Below are 16,029 nucleotides of genomic sequence, written 5' to 3'. Positions count from 1 at the left end.
TTCCTTTATTTTCCTTTTTTTTCTTCCTCTCTTCTTTTTGTTTTCTATACTTCTCCTTTATCTATTGTTTTTTTCTATTTATTCCTTTTTTATTTTTCTTTCATACTTTTTTTTAAACTTTCATTCAAACATCTTTTTTTTTAAATATAAAATATGCCTTTATAAAAAAGCTTCCGCAATCGTGGAAGTTATTGCATTTGATAGTAATATTTCATTTAAACTGTAGTCATTTACATTACGGTGAGTAAACTATAAATGAGTGAAATTGATGAGATATCGAAATAAAATCTTTTAACAGTTAAAAGAAATTTTGTGAATATTAAAATTTGTTGTTTTGCTTTTCCAGGGGGGGGGGGCAACTGCCCCCACTTGCCCCTGCCTGCCGGCGCCCATGTATGCACTGTAATTCATGGAAGAAATGAAGAGACATCTGTAAGGATCAGATTCTTACTAATGGGTCGTCTGTATATTACGTTACGCAATTTTGACCTTTGAAGAAATGTCGATACTTTGAAGAAATGTCGATACTACTTGCCAATACAGTATTTTATGGTCAATCTCTTAACACGTCTGGAAGCGGCAATGGATTCCAGATCTAAATGAGAGGAAAAGAAGATCGATCCATTTATGTATATTGCATTACACATAATCTAAAGTGAGATGAGATGTAAGGAATCTAGTCTATTCATATAATATTTAGTAACTGTAATTCTCTAAAAACATATTTTGTTAAACTCTTGCAGCTGTAATGCTTTCTTGACTTCATCTCAATTTTGTTCAACTCTTTCTGTTTAAAAGAGTATTCGTAAAAAAAGTATGTTGTAAATGCTGTTTTTTTGCTAGACGATAGTTCGTCTGGCTTTTTTTTCCCGTGAACTTTGGGAAGTCAGATGAGAAAACTTTGGTTATTTAAAAAAATGAATAATGGCGAAATATAATTACGTTTTGCAGGTTTAAGGACCGGGGTAATATGCCATTGCCGAGAGCTTTTAAAGCTTCTTTTTCGTAATCCTTCAAAAATTTAATTAAAAACAAATCACAAACCTTTTTTAAAAGCATACTTTAAATTATCTTTTTCTTTTGTTATACTGCTTCTAAATAGCACTGATAATTTAATTAACTAAATTTTGGCGCAACCAATGATTAACCCCCCGAAACTTTACGATATTTCATTAAGATCAGAGAAAAGCCGCAGGAACATATTTGTTTCGGTAGATGAAAAATTGAATTAGCGCAAAAACCAAAGTTTTCTCGTCTGACTTCCCAAAGTTCACGGGAGAAAATAGTCAGATGAATTATCGTCTATTTTTTTGCAAACTATTTCTTCTAAATTAACTTCTAAATAATTTTTTAAATAATTCCAGAGACTTTCGAAGCCGCTGTAGCGCAATGGACTAGCGCGTTGGACTTCTAATCCAAAGGTTGTGGGTTCGACTCCCACCAGTGGTACACATTAAAAAAAATTACGACGGTTTTTTAAATTTAAACCAAGGATAGAAAATCAGTTTTCATACTGCCTCACTCTAGGTAAGAGCCAATCAGTTAAAACAATGTAAAAAAAATTTTTCAACCTCCCTCTACTACAAAACTTTTGTTAATTGTTGTATTACTAAATTTACAAATATAAAATCTTTTTAAATAGGAAAAAAACATTGTAATGGTTTATAAATGACAATATCTTTTACATAAAGTTTTTCTTAACACATGCCAAAACCACCGAGAAAAAAAAATTAATACACTAAAGTATTTGCTTGAGATAAGGACTTAAAATATTCTAGAGAAAGACAGGTGATTCGCTAGAAATGGTTCATAGCTTAATGAAAATATTTAGAAATGATTAAATGCGCAATTTTAGTCAAAAAAATGTTGAGAATGCCAATTCTTTGAACTTTTTGTTGAGTTTTTAATTAATATTTAGCTAATACATACATACTATATTTATATATGTTATTTATATACATACTATTTAACCATCGTATATACTAGCGTATATACAAGTTTAAAAAAGTATCCAAGTCAAAAATGCTACTTCGACTTAAATAAATTTTTCATTTATTTTTTACTTCACTTATAAACGTCAATGCCATTTTATCGCGAGTTTAGATGGTATATTCAGCGTCGACTTAAACGTGAGTTTAAATGTTAAATTCGTTTTAAAAGAAAAATTTATAATATTATATACATTGTGAAATGTATATATTATAATAAACCGCCGTTTCTCTTGCTCCTCTCTAAATCTTCATCTAACCAAATTTCTTTTCTCCTCAACTTTGAATTACAAAAAAACTACTGGGTTAATGTTAAAGTGAAGAATGATTATAAAAATATTATGAGAAACGGAACGGAAAGCCCCTCTCCCACCTTGTAGCCGTCGTAGGGTTGAGAGCCACCAGAGTAAGTCAGTGCCTGAATAACGTTTTGTTGAAAAGGAAGCATACCGTATATCTAAAATTTATAAACGTCATATATGTTTATATATGTTTAGATGGTTTTCATTCGGCCGTTTTTGAATCATATAAAATTAATCTAGAATCATGTAAATTTTGAATTATATATGTATAAATTTATATGGTGCTTAATGAATGCTGTGAGTTTACAACACTTTCTAAGACGCATTGAAATTCTGGAAAAAAGCATCTTTTACCAATTAATTGGTTAATTGGACCCCATAGATGTGAACAAAAAAACAAGAGTATTCTTATAAAATTTTTTTAAGGATTTATAAGGATAATTCCTCGTCAATATAGCCACAAAAAAATCTATCGTGTTACGATGTATTTTAGAATGGCTTTTAGAACTACGATAGAAATCATAAGAAAAAATCTGAAATTTAAAACATTCAATTCCAAGTGGTTCCGGAGATATTGTTTAATAAAGTTTACTATGCTACTGTCTTGAACCCCTCTAGCTGTAAGAAAAAGTTTGTACTTTCAAGGTCGATGAATCAATTAAAGTTGCTCAAGTTGTAAGGGAAGAAACAAAAAACATTGCATTTTTAAATTTTAAAATCTAAATTTGTCTTACCCAGCCCTTCGTTGATGTTATAAAAGTAAATGTTGAATTGGTAAGCAGGCAAAAATACTTTGCAAATATCATTACCTACCTATTTATCTATTTTAAAAAAAAAAAGTTATTAAATTGAATACGGACCGTATACAATTTAATAACTTGGTTTTTTTAAATAGATAAATAGGTAGGTTTAAACCAAAATAAGCATCTGCGTCTCGTTAATTTTTTATTCGAGACGAGACGAGACAAGACGATAATATCCGGGACACAATTTTTAAATTTCGAGACAAAATTATTGTCCCGATTTACAACTTTGTTCTAGGACAGTTTTTTCCTTTGTCTCGTTATTTTTTCCGGGAAATTTCTCGTCTCGTTGTGCTTTTCCCGGCTCATTTCGAGAAAGAGATTCCGAGACGCAGACTTTAACCCAAAACTCTCGCCTTATTTTTTAAAAAGAACTTGGAAAGTGTCTTAATTTAACCATCGGCGATTTGATATTCCATTAATAAGGAGCGCTACTCGACTTTCTCCCCCCCCCCCCCCCTAATTTTATAATTGATTCTGATAGAGAATTTTATGCTGATTCATAAAAATGTAAAAACATAGACCTGAAAATCAACGGAAAGGGCTCTAATTCGAAGTCAAAGTTGTAAAAAATCCCACTAAAAACCCTGATATTCGCCATTTTTTTCAAAACGCTTTCATTTTTAACGAAAATTAATTACCGTTACATTGCGCAATAAACAGACCTGGTTTCCATAAGCCTTATCATTATAATTTTAAAGTATGGTAACGAAAGTGTTATAAGGAAATGAAATTAATAGAAGATTTCAAATAAAGGTTGAACGTAGAATGTGAGAATGTAGAAAAATTGATGAATAACTATTATTGTATCGTACGCTGGTTTTGTTTTATTAAAAAAAAAACGGTTTGAAGGTTACATTTTCTAAATTTTACATGTGATAAAACAACTATGAACTGAGTTTCAAAAGTTCTTCTTTTAGAAAACAAAACTGATGAATTCTTTTTTAAAATTTATTACAAAAGTACATTATTTGCAATATAGTTTATTCTCTAATAAATCCAAAAACGGCTATTTTCATTGCCACAAAAAATTGCGCAAGATAAACATACTTTAACGACTTTTTTAACGTAAAAACCATGCTTTAATGTATTGCTTTTGTCAGCTAAAAGATCATTAACTTATTATTTTCAAAATGGCGAACATTAGGGTTTTTAGTGGGATTTTTTACAACTTTGACTTCGAATTAGAGCCCTTTCCGTTGATTTTCAGGTCTATGTTTTTACATTTTTATGAATCAGCATAAAATTCTCTATCAGAATCAATTATAAAATTAGGGGGGGGGGGGGAGAAAGTGGAGTAGCGCCTAAAATCCATACAAATGTCTAATAAAACGCTTATAAAAGCTGACAAAATGTCAAATATGTACAAGGTACCTAAAGAAGAATATAACCACCTTTTAACTAATGCTATCACCACCACCTACAAAAAAGGTGATACAAAGCTAAAAGACAAAATATATAAAGAAGAGAATAACATTTTGTTTAACCACGATACTTATAATAAAATCAAAATAAACGGTTCTTCTGGATGTTTTATTACATTGAAAGACCACAAAGAAAACTTTATCAACAACCCTATTGTTCGACTCTTAAATCCAGCAAAAAACGAGGTAGGAAGAATAAGTAAAAATTTTTTATCTCAAATCAACAATGAAATCAAAAGTAAGCTCCTTGTAAACCAATGGCAAAGCACCTTAAATGTTACCGTCTGGTTTAAAAAAATTAAAAACAAACATCTCTACAAATTTCTAAATTTTGGCATTAATGATTTTTATCCTACAATCAATGAAAAAACTCTCAACGTTGCAATCAACTTTGCCGAGCAGCACCTTTTAATAAACTCTGAGCAAAAAACAATAATAAAACATGCAAGAAAATCTTTACTTTTTAACAACAATGAAACGTGGATTAAGAAAAATGGGGGACAGTTCGATGTTACAATGGGGGCTTACGGTGGTGCTGAAGTGTGTGAATTAGTAGGAATCTTTCTATTATTTCAACTTTCGCAACATTATAAAAAAAAGAAGATTTCGGGCTATATCGAGACGACGGGCTAGCAATATTTAAAAACAAAAACGGCCAGCAGATGGAAAAAAACAAAAAGCATTTTGTGAAAATATTTAAAAGTAATGATTTTATTATTTCCATCAAATGCAATATGAAAATCGTAAATTATCTCGATGTGACTTAACCCTTTCATGCACCAATTACTTTTACGTAACTAACATAACTCATAAAAAATGATTTACAAAATGACAGTGGTACTATGAAATGTTAAAGTAGACTTTTTCTACAGCCTTTTTCAACTCTCCTTTATAAAATAATATTGTTTTCAATCGGTTAGAATGCACCATTTGAATTGGGGAAGCTTAGTTTAATTTGTTGTTATACAACAACCCAGCGCATAAAAGGGTTAATGATAATTCTTTTCGACCGTACTCGAAATGTGATAATGAACTGAGTTACGTCAACTGTGATTCCAACCATCCACCTAGTGTTATCAAAAGACTACCTCGCACTGTTGAATTAAGATTATCTTCAACTTCATCAAAAGAACTTATTTTTAAAAATGCTACTCCACCTTACGAAGAGGCTTTAAATAAAGCAGGCTATAAATGTAAACTTAATTATCAACATCAAGTTGCCACGACTAAAAATACAAAACGCAAGCGAAACATTATATGGTTTAACCCTCCATTCAGTCAGAACAAAAATAGGAAACCGTTTACTTGCATTGGTTGACTTTCACTTTCCGGTAAATCATAGATTGCACAAAATTTTCAATAGAAATTCGATCAAGGTAAGTTATAGCTGTATGCGAAGCGTAAAATCCATCATTAATTCGCATAATCACAAGATTTTACAAGACCAAAGAAGCATACCAAAAAACACCTGCAACTGTACCAACAAATCGCTTATCCTTTAAACAATCAATGTTTGTTAAGCAATATCGTTTATAAAGCTATTGTGAGTTCCGAAAATCTTGAACTCAAAGAAAAAGTTTATTTTGGCATTAGCGAGACACCATTTGAGCTAAGATATGCTAACCATTTAAAATCTCATAATACGGTCAGGTATAAGAACGATGCCGAGCTTTCAAAGGAAGTTTGGAAATTCAAAGGAAAAGCCATCACACCTATAATAAAGTGGAGAATTGTAAAGCGCTGCAAACCTTACAACCCTGAAACCAAGAGCTGTAACCTTTGCCTTCACGAGAAGTTTGAAATTTTATCGCATAAAGAAAACAACCTACTCAACAAAAGAAGCGAAATAATATCTAAATGTCGACATGCTAACAAGTTCCTTCTATCCTCTTTTGATACTGAAGACTAAATGATTGCGTCTCTTTGCTCATTACGTCAGAATTCGTTCTACGGCCATCATCAGCCGTAAGGCACGAAACTTTAAGTACTATTAAAATGTTGTTTTTCTCCATTTAAATATATATATATATATACAGTACTGTGAATATGTTTTAGACCACTTGCATAATTAGACGTATTTACAATTTTTTTCCTATATAATTTTTTTAAAGCGTACTTAAGTTTAATAATATACAAGAAAAGTTGAAAGAGTATATTATTTTGAATAAATAAACAAAATTGATAAGAGAACATGAGGGATTTGTTTGTTTATTTATTAAAGCGATGTGTCATAATAACTACCGACCAAGCGCTCATCTAAATAAGAAATAAAAATAAACTGGTTTATAGTGATTCGGGTTCATACTCCTTCATTTTTTGTTTTTGACATTATAAAGTGCAGTGATAGAATGAATTTAGTACAATAATTATGGGTTTTGGTACATTTTTAAAAAATTGTTATTTTTTATGAACACAGTTAGACAAATCGTTAAAAATAATTAAACAAAGTTATTAATTTGCATTTTTAGATAAATTATATATTAGTTTTCATTTTTAAATGTTTTGTTTTGCATTTTTAGATTAATTAAATGGGTAAAGTATCTTTAATAGAGAGACAAAAAGTTATTGTGCTTCACGAAGAAGGTTATTCGCAGCGCCAAATTTCGTCCAAAACAGGATATTCAAAGACTGCTGTTACAGAAATCATTAAAAAGTTTAGAGAAACTGGCTCCCTTGAAGATAGAAAGAAAAGTGGTAGACCTCCTAAGCTAACAAAAGATGACAATAAATATTTAAAAACACTTTCTTTAAAAAATAGGAAAAAAACATCAACCGAGCTGGCAAAGGACATTAACACAGCAACTGGGAAAAATGTCAGCTCTTCTTGTATTCGACGACACCTACTCAAATCGGGATTAAGAGGGTGTGTTGCAATTCGAAAACTATTATTACGGCGTGGTAATAAAGAAAAACGACTTAAATATGCGAAACAACACAAAGATTGGGCCCAAGAAAAGTTTAATCGGGTTCTGTACACCGATGAGTCCAAATTTGAAATTTTTGAACAAAAAGACGCCAATATGTTCGAAGAAGAATTGGAGAAGCCTATAAGCCCGAGTGTTTAAACCCTACCATTAAACACGGAGGAGGCTCTTTACAAGTTTGGGGCTGTTTATCTTCATCTGGAGTAGGTGATTTGATCAAAATAGAGGGGCGACTCACCGGGGAACGTTATGTGGATATCCTAAGGCACCATGCTGTATTATCCGGAATGAGACTAATAGGTCATAATTTTATTCTGCAGCAGGACAATGACCCAAAACATTGTTCCCGAGTGGCAAAGAATTGTTTAAGTAAAATGGCAGAGAAAGGAGTACTACAATTGATGACCTGGCCTCCCCAGAGTCCAGATTTGAATATAATTGAGCATATATGGGATTACCTGGACAGAAAGAAGGTCGAACATGCTCCCCGAAATGCTGAAGAATGTTTTGAAGTACTTCAAAGAGAATGGCACAACATACCCCAGGAATTTATAACTAATTTGTATGAATCTATTCCCCGGCGAATATCGGCTGTGATTAAGGCAAAAGGAGGACATAGTAGATATTAAGAGTTTTTTATGAAGTTTGACATTAAATAGCTTGTTATTGTTCCATATTTTTGTGTGAAATACATGTGTTTTAATAAGTTTATAATATAGAACTACAAACTTAAATATTAGAGAAGAATTCTCCGGGATTTTTTGAAAAAATGTAAGTGGTCTAAAACATATTCACAGTACTGTATATATATATATATATATATATATATATATATATATATATATATATATATATATATATATATATATATATATATATATATATATATGAATTGCTTTGCATTTACAGAGCTCAGTTAACAATCCATACAACAGTTGTACAATTTTGGGCAAAAAAAGGTTCAAAAATTGTCTACTATACAGTTATGTTATTAACCTTCTAGCATATTAAATAGTGTAGTTAAGGATTGAAACTTGCATACCAGAAACAATTTACAATATAAATCATTCAAATATCCTAATACTCCCTGAAAATCTCTTAACTAACAATAGTAACAAGTTGTTAGGAGCAAGTCGCGACCAACCTATTTTTGTCTTTTGGAAATTTAAAAAATGACACATTTTTATCCATGTTTTTCCCTCGTTTATGCTGACAATTACCAGATGCTAAAAATCCAGCAAACATGATCAGGTTATTGATAATATATTTAGTTTACTAAAAAGTAAATCCAAACAGAAAATAATTGAAAATGACTAAGTCATCCAATCACTCAATGTAAATTACACATTCATAGGTATTCTCTGTGGCTTTTGTTTACAATCTGGCTGTATTATACATCCCAGAAGCCTTAGGGTCACCGATTACATGACTTATGCAGATTACGAGTCGAACACCATTGTTACAAACAGTATTGGTCATTAACAACAATCCATCTTGTTTTTGTTTTTTTTTATTATATCATTCAAATTTGATTGATAATAAATCAATGATTGTTTGACTCTTAAAAAGTGTTAATTGATTAGCTTCATATTTTCTTGCGTTAATTATCTTGTTTGTTTTTTTCTTCGATGCGCTAACTATCTTGTTTGTTTTTTTTGACACATTTCATAATCTAAATATATATATATATATATATATATATATATATATATATATATATATATATATATATATATATATATATTTAGATTAGCTATAATGGCCAAAATTAATAATCCACTTTATTATTTCAAATTTCCTTTAAAAATACATTTGTCTTTGAATTAGTTGTTTTTACAAAACTGTGCTCCACATACTTGATTAGTTCTCATTTTAAAGAAAGAGTTTTTTTTACTGGTATTTTTATTAGTATTGTTAAGTTTATTGAATTTATTGAGATATTAATAATGAAATTATTATTTTTTTAATTTTATTTTAATCGTTATTTAGGATTCGTAACGTAAATAATTCGTCAGTTAGGAAATTTGACAGCATTTTATCAATTAAATTTCTACAGTCCTGGTGTCATTAATATGTTAAGGTCCCCCATATGGCGAAGGTTTGGTAAGGTCAATGAGAGTGGTCATTTCCACTCTCATTGACCTTACCAAACCTTCGCCATATGGAGGAAATACTGAGGTCTCGGATTCAGAGGAAGAGATAGATGATGAAAGTAAAAAAGGAGCAATTACTACTCAAAAAACCTTTCAGTCTCATTACTCATTAACAGAGGAGCATGTCAGGACACCAACCAAGGAAAAACTGAGAAAATACGACTTACCCAAGGCAGTCAAATGACAAGTTGTGATTGTCGCTAGAAGATATATGTAAAAATAAGTTTAGCATTTTTCGCATAGTTTAAAATTCGAAACATTTTTATGACAACTTCAATAGAATTGAAACTGTTCTAATGTATGTGCATAATATTCCTTAATAGTACGTTAGTAACGAATGGGTTTGTAGAAAAATCTTCGAAGGTTGCTATATTAAGAATAGTCAGTTTCGAAATTTTACGACAATTTAACGGGAATGGGTAGTAATCAATTAATTGATTGTTCTCATAGTTTTTAACGGAAATTTCGAGCAAATTAATTGATTTACGTAAGCTATAACGAACCTTTTGATCAAATTACTTGAACTTACGAATTAATTGAATCTATATTTTTTGTCGGAATTTTAACATTACAATTTAATTGATATCGTTAATTGTTGCATTCGATTAATTTCACGAACGCACCTAGTTTTAACCTTTTATTGTTACGTTTGCAAAAAATTCGTTAGTTTCAAAAAGTTATTAGTTTCAAAAAATTGAAATAAAAATATGATAAAAAATCCTAAACAAAGCAACTTTGAATAGCTGCAAATTCCCATAAGCTATCACTCTGAGATTTTCATGGATTGTCAAAAGATATGTATAATTCCGATAAAGCAATTACTTAAAGATTTTCAGGGATTGTCATAAGATATGTATATTTAAAAAAGTTTATCATAAAAAAAAAACTTTTCTGGATATTGAAATAAGAAAGCATTTAAAAGTCGAGCAATCAGTTGACCATATGGCTCGCCAGCTTCAACCTGCTACAGTGCATACACTTTTAGCCAGAGCAAAAATAAGTATCAGCTCTGCTTTCATTTTCTTTTTTTTGTTTTAAAATTTTACGTATGGGTTCAATAGCATGGAAAAAACTGCGATCTTTACAATATTTTCTAAAGTAATAATGTTTAAGCAGCGATATATATTTATTTGTAAATCCAGTAGCATCCAGTTTACTCTGGCTTAATTTTAATAGCTTATACTGCCAACACATAAGGAAAGTTAATAAATTACAGAGTAATACAAATACAGCAAAAACCGCTTACATTTTACATTTTTCCTTAGCTGAGACCGGGGCTAGTTGGCCACAGTTTTAGTTTTTGAGCTCTGTGCATTTCTGGGTGAACTTTTTTGAGGATATCAAGTTGCAGTTCAAAAGAATATGAAATTGGCAAGCATGTTCAATTATCAAACCAAGGACGTATTAATAGATGGACGTTCAACGCATTGTTATAGATCAAAGGTGCCGCCAATTAGCCAAAAACTATGCGTGTTACCGTCAATTTTCTAAATTCATGATACAGATACTCCGACTTCTACCCGTCAAATTTCCGTCAAAAAACCTCACTCAGTAAACCCATTATAACTATGCATTTACTGAAGCTTATGGTTATAAAAGACAAAAAAATTAATCAAGAATAGTTCACAAATCTGAAAAAGGTTGATTTGAGCTATGAACTTTGCTTAATAAAAATTTAGCTGTGTTTAAACTTTGACGTCTAAAACTAGGCTTTTGCAAAAAAGCTATGTTTGGTTTACTAGAATGGATAGAGTAAAGTGAAACAAATTTTCCTTGTTAAATTGAAGCTGCTATGATATAGTTTAAAGGTCGAAAAAGATATTTTTAGTGTTCTTTTCACCCCACTCTCAGATTATGCTTCCCACTTTAAGGTTCAAATCAGAGAGTATTTCTTATTTTTGTAATAGTTAAAATCAATAGTTATCGCCAATCAAATGGCATGTGGAGACTAATTGTTTTAAATCGTGAAGTGCCATTGTCCATTAATATTAACAAATCTCTTCCAGATCAACTAAATCTTTAATCTGCTAATATTATATTCTCCAACATTTCATGCATAAACATCTGTAAATGTAATAATGACTTCCACTATCTTTTTTTCTAATCAAAAATAAATTTTCTGATTTTAAAAATTTCCGAAGCACATCAAATGAGGATGTCGGAATAATTGAAACGAGAGAAGGCAATACAGTTGAAAACTTTAAAGTTATTAGACATAAAGGTTGTTCATTAATATGTTTAGAAGTCTGTTGTGATTTTAGTACCATCTACCATACTAACTTGGCTGTAATGGACGCTAATTTACTTTTCTACCCCCCCCCTATTTTTATTTTTGATTATGATAGAGAATTTTATCCTGATTAAGAATCGTATAAAAACATACACCTGAAAACCAAAGGAAAGTTCTCTAATTTGATGTTGAAGTGTCAAAAAAATATACCAAAAACGCTAATATTCGCCATCTTTTTTTACAAAACTACTAAGTTAATAATTAATGCAGTAAACATGAAATTATTTATTACAAAAACTTTATAGCCCGGTTTTTATTTCGCTAAAACATTTTATGGAGAAATTTGTTATGTATTTTCTTTTTATTTAAGTATTTTTTTCTTGAAAAAACTTCGAATTTCAATAACTTTTTTTCTTATTTTCAAATTATATAAATTTTTTTAAAAATATATTAATGATTTTAGATAAACAAATGTTACTATATACAAAAATATTATTCAAACGGGATATTCATCTACATAAATTCTGACAAATAATCGGGAATCATTTCTTGATTTGTGGGCCCAAACATAGCTTTAAATTTGGCTTTGCTTCTTTGCCACATTGCCTCAACCCTGTTTGTTGTAACACTTGTTGCGGGATCAACAAAATGTTAAGTATGGTTTACTGTACCATGTTGAAAACCTTGCGCTGCTAAACCTCGGTATGCTGCCCACATATCGCTCCATATTTCAGTTCCAGGACGAATCCATTGTATGATCGCAGCATCGCGGTGCGCTACAGGAATGAGTAACCCTTCTTTAGTCGCTATATCGTACCAAAAATCCATTGATCTTCTACAATTCTACCTCGGTTGTATTTCCTTTTTGAAAAAAGTGATTCATCTATTTCCACTATTGAACCTGGTCCTCCTAATTGCACACGGTTATTAAGGAAATAAGTAACGGTAATGTCTCTACAAAATTGATTCCATTCATCAACAGTTTTATTGCTACCAATTTCTAAATCCTTTTGAATGTCTTCTACTGAAAGGCCACGTCTTTTTCCGGCGCTACGAGTCCAAATATAGGTAATACCTATTATTTGCATGCATCTCCAAATCTTTCCATCAACATTATGACTATTTTGTTCGTTGCACTGGATGTTACATCGAGGACAGATCGTATTGATAGCAAGTAAACCAAACTCCCTGCACCAACGGATACACTCGTTATTATTGTTTTTAAACCTGCGACTAATTTCCGGTAAATTAAGGCTATCAAACCCAATAATAGTCGGTCGTCTAGATTCGCCATTTTAATTTTAAAACAGAAGTAAAGGAACATTTCTTATAGAGAGTCTTTTATAATTACATTTTGTTTTTTGCAAATTTTTTGCATCGGAATTTTCATGAATACTTTCTGAATTTTCATGAGAATTTTAATTACTTTTAAACTACAGAAACCAGGCGGCGTAATTAAATAGTGAAATTTTAAAGTGTTGAAAAAAAGATGGCGAATATTAGCGTTTTTGGTATATTTTTTTGACACTCCAACATCAAATTAGAGAACTTTCCTTTGGTTTTCAGGTGTATGTTTTTATACAATTCTTAATCAGGATAAAATTCTCTATCACAATCAAAAATAAAAATAGAGGGGTAGAAAAATAAATTAGCGCCGCTGTAATGGAACCCAGGTTAAAGAGAAATGTCAATCATCTATTACTTTTAACTAGCCATTTTTTAACTGTGTACATTTTCTTACACCAGTATATGTAAAAAATGTAATAAAGACAACTTGCATTCTTCTATATGGAAGTTCAATAGTACATTACAACAATTTACAGTTTTGAATACTTTCTAAAATCAAAATTAAGAGTCATTACAATATTTTGCAAATTAATCACTTCGTCAAATTAATCAAAATTAAGAGTCATTACAATATAAGCGAATTAATCACTTCGTCACGCAGTGTGTCAACTTACAGGGGTTTACTCTAACCAGTGGTTACACAAAATGTGACTGCTTAGAGTGAGCCAATCGTTCACTGCGTTAAATCGATATAGGGGAGAGCGGGGCTTTTTGGCTACAAGGATAAGTTGACGCAACCCATTTAATTTTTTTTAACTTTGCAATTTTCCACCAAAAATTTCCTAAATTCACATGGAACCCTTCCTACTTAACTAATTCATCTTTTAGTGTAGTATCAAGGCTACAAGCGCATGCGCATAGAAGTTATAGCGATTTTTGTGCTTTTATAATAATTTTGTAACTCTTGTAACTATATCACTTTTTTAATTTTAATTATAATTATGATTAATTAGAAAATTTGACTGATTTTGTTCGTGATTTACCGATTATAACTTAGTTTTTGTAATCGACTTTTCAATTTATTGATTATATGCTATAAATTTCGGAATTTATTATTCGACGTTATTTATTTAAGAATATAAATAGCGTCAGATATCAATTTATTGAACTTATTCAAAAATGATTAAAACAAGTTCTGCTGATCCCCGATTATATTATTTTTTCAATAGCTCTGTTTGATTAATCGAGTCTACAGGAAATGCTTCTGAATGACGTTTGCTCCTAATCGAGATTTCACCTTTTAGGCTATAACGAAACTAACACCGATACTCAATGATGACTTAATGGCTTGATTAGGGTTAGGACTATTGTAATTGTAATGAAAACAATAACAGTAACAATAATTATTGTTATTGTATTAACTTAATTTAGAAACAATAACAATACTTGTGATTTACAACTATTGTAATTCTGTAATACAATAACGATAAATATTGTATTGCAATTCATCTTTATAAAACAATAACAATATCTGAAAAAAAAATGTATTGTAATGACCCACTACAATAACGATAAATATTGTATTGCAATTCATCTTTATAAAACAATAACAATATCTGAAAAAAAAATGTATTGTAATGACCCACTACAATAACAATAAATATAGTATTGCAATTCATCTTTATAAAACAATAACAATATCTGAAAAAAAAATGTATTGTAATGATCCACTACAATAACAATAAATATTGTATTGTAATTCGTCTTTGTCATACTATAACAATATATTGTTATTGTAATAAAAAAAATTATTTTATTGTCAAAACTTAATAAATGTTTTAATAGTCTAGTTGCCGAATATATACCCTTGTAACCTGGAAATAGGGTACAACTAATATTTAATGATTGATTCTATTTTACTGAAACATAATGGGAGGGGGAAGGGGTGCCAGAATGGTACATTGGGCAAATTTAAATATTAAAAATCAACGTTAACGGGATCAAAAAAAAGGAAATCATAATTTTTCTGCAAATGAAAGGGATTCGGCAGACCTAAGACAGCGATTCAACATAAAATACGTCCTGAGATAGGTAAAATAGATAATAAAAATGAAGTGAATAGTTTTCTTTAAGTTTAAAAATTACAGAATATTTTACAATAATAGGCCGGGTGAATAAAAATGAGCAATTGCTTTTACTCAGTAATTGCTCAATTTTACGTGAATAAAAACTTAAGAAAAGTTGTTGAAGTTTTTATTCACGTAAAGCTGACCAATTACTGAGTAAAAGCAATTGCTCATTTTTATTTACCCGGCCCAATAAACTACAGAATGTTCGTCAAATTGCCCACAAATGCAAAGTCCAGTTACTTTCGCGTTCGGCGCGTATAAATATTCCCAGTGGATACAGAACGTAAAAAAGACACCTTTTAAATTCTTTTGAACGATTTGGACGTCTTTTCAACGTTCAAAAGACATCTTCTTTAGGTCCCGTGCCTACTGGGATAACACAATGAAAACTGGCTTTATTAAACAGTCGATGCAATGTTTTGATGCTCTACTATTACTTGCTGTTTTTTTTCAGATGAATATTTAAAGAATCAAAATCACTTATGTCTTTAGAGAACAAAAGTGAAATTAGTTCTTCCACGATCATACGTAATACTCTAATACTGTGTGGAAACGTCTTTCCAGCCAACATAGCTCCAACACCTGCAATCGCAATTTTCAATACACCTTCCAGAACATGACATTAATGTACAAACACAATCAACAATTGCTGGATGTTGTTCAACTGTTTTAGCTAAGTAGCTAAAACAGTTGAAAAGCTAGTACTAGCTTTTCCTGAAGAACTGAGAACCACCATAGCATTACCAACGTAGTCAAAAAGATCAAAAATTAAATTTCTGCGGCTTTTTG

The 16,029-nt window shown here is 30.5% G+C and overlaps 1 non-coding gene across 1 annotated transcript; it reads left to right on the top strand.

Annotated features, from left to right (window-relative positions):
- Positions 1-1,375: 1,375 nt before the first annotated feature.
- Positions 1,376-1,449, top strand: Trnar-ucu (transfer RNA arginine (anticodon UCU)). The gene has a single exon. It is a non-coding gene; the product is annotated as a tRNA-Arg (tRNA).
- Positions 1,450-16,029: the final 14,580 nt, after the last annotated feature.

This window comes from Hydra viridissima, unplaced genomic scaffold (assembly GCF_058129835.1).
Source record: "Hydra viridissima isolate aposymbiotic clone 2 unplaced genomic scaffold, HvirCarnegie_v1 scaffold_6, whole genome shotgun sequence".
In the NCBI taxonomy this organism is placed as follows: Eukaryota; Metazoa; Cnidaria; class Hydrozoa; order Anthoathecata; family Hydridae; genus Hydra; species Hydra viridissima.
The sequence above is the reverse complement of the archived record's forward strand: the minus strand, read 5'-3'. Positions and strand labels throughout refer to the sequence as shown.